Below are 6,391 nucleotides of genomic sequence, written 5' to 3'. Positions count from 1 at the left end.
TCCAGGGTTATCAGAAGACCTTGTGTTTAAGAGCAGACAGGGATCTTAAATGTTACGTGAAATCTTAATCTGATTCTCTAACACTGGCAACTCTAGATTTGTAAAGCATCATGGGCCGCTTTAAGACAACCGGTATGGCTCTCACATCTCCTAACAATCCTAAGATTATTTTCTGCACTGGATTTCTAGGACATCCCCCACAGCAACCTTACCACAGACTCTTCCCACACCTTTCCACTCATAAGCTCAGTGTACCCAGAACCCGCTCTCAGCAGCCCATTTTAAGACACAATGAATTCATCGGCTAGATAAGTACTGATTTGTTTTCACATTATTTCTCATCCTGACTGAAAGAGAAAATTTATAATTTCAGATCATTTAAACTGGATTATTTTCCAAAACTTCTATGTATCTATCAACATTGATGTAAATATTTGCAGTCTTCCAAATAGATACCACGTAGCTCTCATGTTTGCCTCTTCTCTTCCATGCTGTCATATAGTCAGCTTGGGGTGCTATAACAAGAATACTATGGACTGGGTGACTTAAACAACAAACACTTATCAATTACAGTTCTGGAGGCTGAAAGTCCAAGATCAAGGAGGCAGGGACATGCTTTCTTATATGGGCACTAATCCCATCATGAGGGTTCCACTTCCCAAAAGCCCTACCTACAAATACCTTCACATTAGGGATTATTAGGATTTCAACATATGAATTTTGTGGGAACACATTCATTCCATAGCACATGTCATAAACACCTCTCTCTCTCTCTCTCTCTCTCTCTCTCTCTCTCTCTCTCTCTCTCACACACACACACACACACACACACACGGATGAACACACAAGTTAGAGGGCCAAAAAGTATTGGGAAAGGGAAATTTGATAAGTGTACCTACTGTATGCACAAAATGTATGATGAGGGAGTACTTATGCACAAGAGGGCTCTGGTACAATGTGCTAGTAGTGGCCTTTTTTGTTGTTTATTTGTAATTCATTTGAGCCCTTACTATGTGCCAGGCTCTTAATACACAGTGTGTATTTAACCCTAGGGATGGTAGCTGCTTTAACTTCTCTGAGGAAACTACAAGTAGAAGAACAGTTGGAAATAACCTTCATGAAAGGAATATGGCAAACAGAGGGCTGATGGAGGACAGTCATCCATGAGAAAGGATGCAGATCCCCCCAAAAAAGACAGTTTGCTTGTGTGATTCTGACATGTGACCCTAAGGAATCAAAGTCTGAGAAAACAAAGTCCTGTCTTCAATAAGTTATCCAGCTCTGACAATTTTAATATCTTTAAATATATCCCCAGCCACAAGACTAGCAAAAATGTAGTCGTATGATGTAGCAGACTGATGTTATCTCCCAGTGTCCCCCTTCCTCCTTTTAGAAATAGAAGCTTCCTTCCCTCCTTCCATATAGACATGTGGTGGGGGCATTATTCTGTCTATATGTTATCACCACATGTCTATATGCTAATTCCAGGAACTCATGAATATATCACCTAACCTGGAAAAAGAGACTTTGCAGATGTGATTCAGCTGAGGATCTGGAGATGGGGGATTATCTGGGGGAACCCAGTATAATCACAAGAGTCCTTAAAAGATGGAAGAAGGAGGCAGAAGAGCCAGAGAAGGAGATGTGATGGCAGAGGTTGGAGGGATGCAAGGAAGGGGCCACCAGCCAAGGACTGTGGGCCACCTCCAGAATAGGCAAAGGAAAGAGATGCTCCCCAGAGCCTCCAGAAAGAACCAGCCCTGCTGACCCATTTGGACTTCTGACCCCCTGAACTGTAAGACAATAACACTGTGCTGTTTGAAGCCATTCATTTTGAGGTACTGTTACAGCAGCAACAGCAAACTAACACAACCCCAGTTTGTGTTGGGCACAAGGCTGCCTGACTAGAGATTATGTTCCCCTAGACCAGTGGTTGGCAAACTGGGGCTCACGAGCCACATGCAGCTCTTTGGCCCCTTGAGTGTGGCTCTTCCAAAAATACCGACTTCTGCACATGGGCCACGAAGTTTCAATCGCACTGTACATGCCCGCCCACACGTGGTATTTTGTGGAAGAGCCACACTCAAGGGGCCAAAGAGCCGCATGTGGCTCATAAGCCGCAGTTTGCCAACCATTGCCCTAGACTCACCCACAACTAGGGCTGAGATTGTAGCTAAGTTTTTGCCTATGGAGTGTGGGTGGGAGTGACACAAGCAGTTTCCAGGTCATATCCTTTAAAGAGGGGAGCTGCTCACCCTCCACTTACCTCTCACAGTGAGCTGGTGAGCCAGCTCCCATTCTACCAACAAAGGCAACAACCAAGAAACAGTGGGGGAACAACAAGAGAGAAGGAACCCAATCCCAATGACATTGCAGACAAAGCCATTCACTCACCCTGAACAGCAGGCAGTGGTCTGAGTGGGAAATAAACAGCTATGCTATCTTGGGGTCTCTGTGGCAGCAATTCAGCCTCCACCCTAATATATCTGGGATACCAAATGGTGGTGGGAATGGGAGCAGCAGAGACATTTCCACTCTGGGAGTACACACTTTGAAAAGCAATTAGGCATTTGCTTCCAAAGCTCACATACTCTGTGCTCCGACGAGGAGTTCTCTTCTTCATTCATTACTTTGTTCATTCACGCATTTACTGGGAACATATGCAAGTACAACCACTTTGAAAATCAAGCAACTTGAAATCCAGCAAAATTATTCCTTGCTATATACGCCTTTAGAAAACATACTTCACATGTGTACCCAGAGACATTAGAATGATAATAGCTGGTCCATTCAGAGTAGCAAAAACCTGTAGCAGTGCAGAAGTCCATCACTGGTGGAAAGGATAACTAAATGGTGACACATTCGAACAGCGGAATGCCAAACAGGCCTAATAAATGGACTACAAAATGAGAGACAACAAGCAAATCACAAGTCTCTGTGCAGTGTAGATGCCGGTTTCATAAAACCAAAACCAAGCAAAGCCAGACAAAATGTTTTTTGAGATACATATGGAAGTGATAAAACTGTTCCTTAAAGAAAGGGGAAAACGGTTTTTAAAATGTCTCACTATGGCAGTCTCCTCTAGAGAATGCAGGGGAGGGATGGAGCCAGAGCGCACATCAGGAGACGGGTTCACAAGTATTCTTACCTACTAATAGACAAACATGTAAATTAACCATCCCTCCGCTACACTCACCAGCCAATCAGGAGAGTATGCAAATTAACTCAATGAAGATGGCGGTTAACTTGCATATGTAGGGGCAAAGCAGTGGAGCGAAGACTAAAAGACTGAAGGCTCCATCTGGAGCTAAGGCCTGGGTCCCGGGTGCAGAGGAAAACTGGTGCCGGCAGCCAGGGGAAGGGAAGTCCTATTGCACAAATCTCTTTGTGCAATGGGCCTCTAGTATATTCTATAATGATGCTTGACACCATCCACATGACATATAGTCTGAGTGTATCAAATAGCATACCCACTCTCAAAACTGTTTTATAAGTAATAGCTCCATGTGAAAAGGTCTCAGAGGGCACTGCAAGAGGGAAGGGTGTTCACAGTGGTTTGAAGGGAGAAAGATGAACACAAAAGTGAATGCAAAAGACTGTGCCACATCAGGCAGAGTGTGTGCTGTCACATTGCCAGCAATGACTTCATTTCTAAAACACACTATTGTGTCTCCCATTAGTATTGATTTGTGCTTTATTGGCTTAATTTATACTTAATTTGTGAACCTGTTTCAGGTTTATACTTACAAATGAGCTAAAAGCAATAGAAGCTTATATCTAGTTAAGTGCCTATATTTTCAAAATAGCATTATTATTTAAAAGCTGGGGGGTGGGAACAGCCAGGGAGAGTTCAATGGGTGGGGGGGAGGAGACTTATGTAATATTTTAAACAATCGAGAATTTAAATTTTTAAAAAAGTTTAAGGCAATTGCCCTGACCCAGTGGCTCAGTTGTTTGGAACATCATCCCATACACCAAAAGGTCGAGAGTTCAATCTCTGGTCCGGGCGCATGCGGAGGGCAACTGATTGTTGTTTCTCTCTCATATCAATGTTTCTCCCTCCTCTCCTCTTTCTCTCTCCCTCCCTCCTTCTTCTCTTTCTAAAAATCAATACAAAATATTGATGAGGGTTAAAAATCAAAAATAAGTAAATAAATAGAAGTGTAAGGCAATTAAAAACGAATGGAATTCTGACACATGCTACAACATGAATGAACCTTGAAGACATTACACTAGTGAAATAAGCTAGTCACAAAAGATAAAGACTGTATGATTCCATTTATATGAGATCCATGGAGCAGTCAAAATCTTAGAGACAAAAGAGGCTGGGAAGAAGGGGAATAGGAAGTTAGTGTTTAATAGATATGCAGTTTCAGATGGAGAAGATGAAAAGTTCTGGAGATGGATGGTTGTGATGGTTGTACAACAATGTGAATGTACTTAATGTCACTGAATTGTACACTTAAAATAGTTAAGTAGTAAATTTCATGTTACGTATATGTTACCACAATAAAAAATAGTTAAAACAGTAACTTTTTTTGTTATATATATTTTACTGCAATAATGAACTAAATGAAAAGACTAATAAATATTTTTTTAATTTAAAGTAAAATAGGGATTCTTGGGAAATATTTTCCTTATGAAGGGAACTTTGCATTACTGTTGAGAAACCCTGATATTCTGCTTGGTTTTTCTCTAGACCTCCAGTGAGGAGGCAGTTTCAGAAACTAAATAAACATAGTTGTAGCTCAGAAAGTTGTCTTCTAACTTGACGTGTGTTCCTCAGATTGATACTTCATCTTCTTCCTGGATAAACAGAACTGGTTCCAATAAACACCCTTTGGCTTAACTGCTCATTTCATTGTGTGGTTCATGAAATGATCACATCATAGTCTCCCCACAAAGGGAAATGAAAGTGAACTAAAATGTGCCATGGAGTAGAACTTTAGCTATCTTTGAGCTCCTCTGGTTATCATATCTTACACTTGACAGTCACTCAATAAACACTCGTAGAATTTAATTGAATTCCAATATACAGCAGTATTGAGTCAACTTTCTCATTTGTCATACCAGTGCAGGCTGGTTTTGCTGGAAATTTGAAAATGCAACAAAGGGAGAAGGTATATGGTACAAGTTAGCTGCCAGTGCTTTCTAATATGTATTATCATGGAGTTTAGAACTTTCACAAAGACTTGCCCAAGGAGGGCATCATAAATATTCAGCTAATTTTTCCAGGTACATAAACTAACATTTGACACACCCTTGCTGGGTGAGGAGCGAATACTTTACACAATGCTGTCCATTAACGAAACATGCATCAAGAGGCAACACTTAGAGATGCTTCTTCCAGCCTGGATCCTGGGATTCTAGCTACCCTTACCTGGTGCCCTTTGAAGCTAAAAGCACAGTTTTTTTTAGGGGAGTGTATGATCATGACACAAAGCTAAGCTAGGAAACCACAGGAAGGCTATTTCAGCCATGACTTTTCAATATGGGACTTGGAACCATATCCCAGCCCAATATGGAGTCACGTTGAGTACCCAGGGCCTCAGCACAATTTACCTTAAGGTCTGGGAAACAAGGTTCCTTTAAATGCCAGTCAGGGCGTGAGTAAAAGGAAAGAGGGAAGGGAAAAAGAAAGAGAAGAGAAGAAACCAAACCCCCCAAACCCCCAAGGGTTTCATCTTTCACTGTGCATCACCTAACCTCACACCTGAGCACTAAACCTGGATGGATTAATCATCTCAAAATGCCACACTGAACTAGGTACAGTGTTGTGGAATGTGAACTGTGAACCCCCCTACATACAAGCAGTCTCCTTCAGGGATCTCTCCCGCTCTCTCTCTCTCTCTCTCTCTCTCTCTCTCACACACACACACACACACACACACACACACACACACACACAATATAGAAGGGATGATAAGCCATATAAGCACACAGTTTCTGAACTAACACTGAAAGCAAACAAAAGAACAGCAGGTACACAGCTGACCCACATGTAAGAAGTCCCATGGACCAAACTCCTCTTGGTTATCATTCCACATGCACCATTCCAGTCATTTGGAGGCTATGAAGACAAAGAATGGATATGGCCCTAGCCGGTTTGGCTAAGTGGATAGAGCGTTGGCCTATGGACTGAAGGGTCCCAGGTTCAATTCCGGTCAAGGGCACATGCCGATCCATGAATCTCTCTCATCATTGATGTTTCCATCTCTCTCTCCCTCTCCCTCTCCCTTTCTCTCTGAAATCAATCAATATATATATATATAAGATTTTTAAAAAGAGAGAAGTTAGTTCACCAGCAGGAACTTGAAGTCCCACATCCCATGTCCCCAGCTCTGTCTTGCTTCAGAGTTGCTTTGTAACCAATGACAGGGCATGTGCCCAC

The sequence above is a fragment of the Myotis davidii genome, unplaced genomic scaffold, assembly GCF_000327345.1.
Source record: "Myotis davidii unplaced genomic scaffold, ASM32734v1 scaffold161, whole genome shotgun sequence".
Classification (NCBI taxonomy): Eukaryota; Metazoa; Chordata; class Mammalia; order Chiroptera; family Vespertilionidae; genus Myotis; species Myotis davidii.
This window is presented reverse-complemented; position numbering follows the sequence as displayed.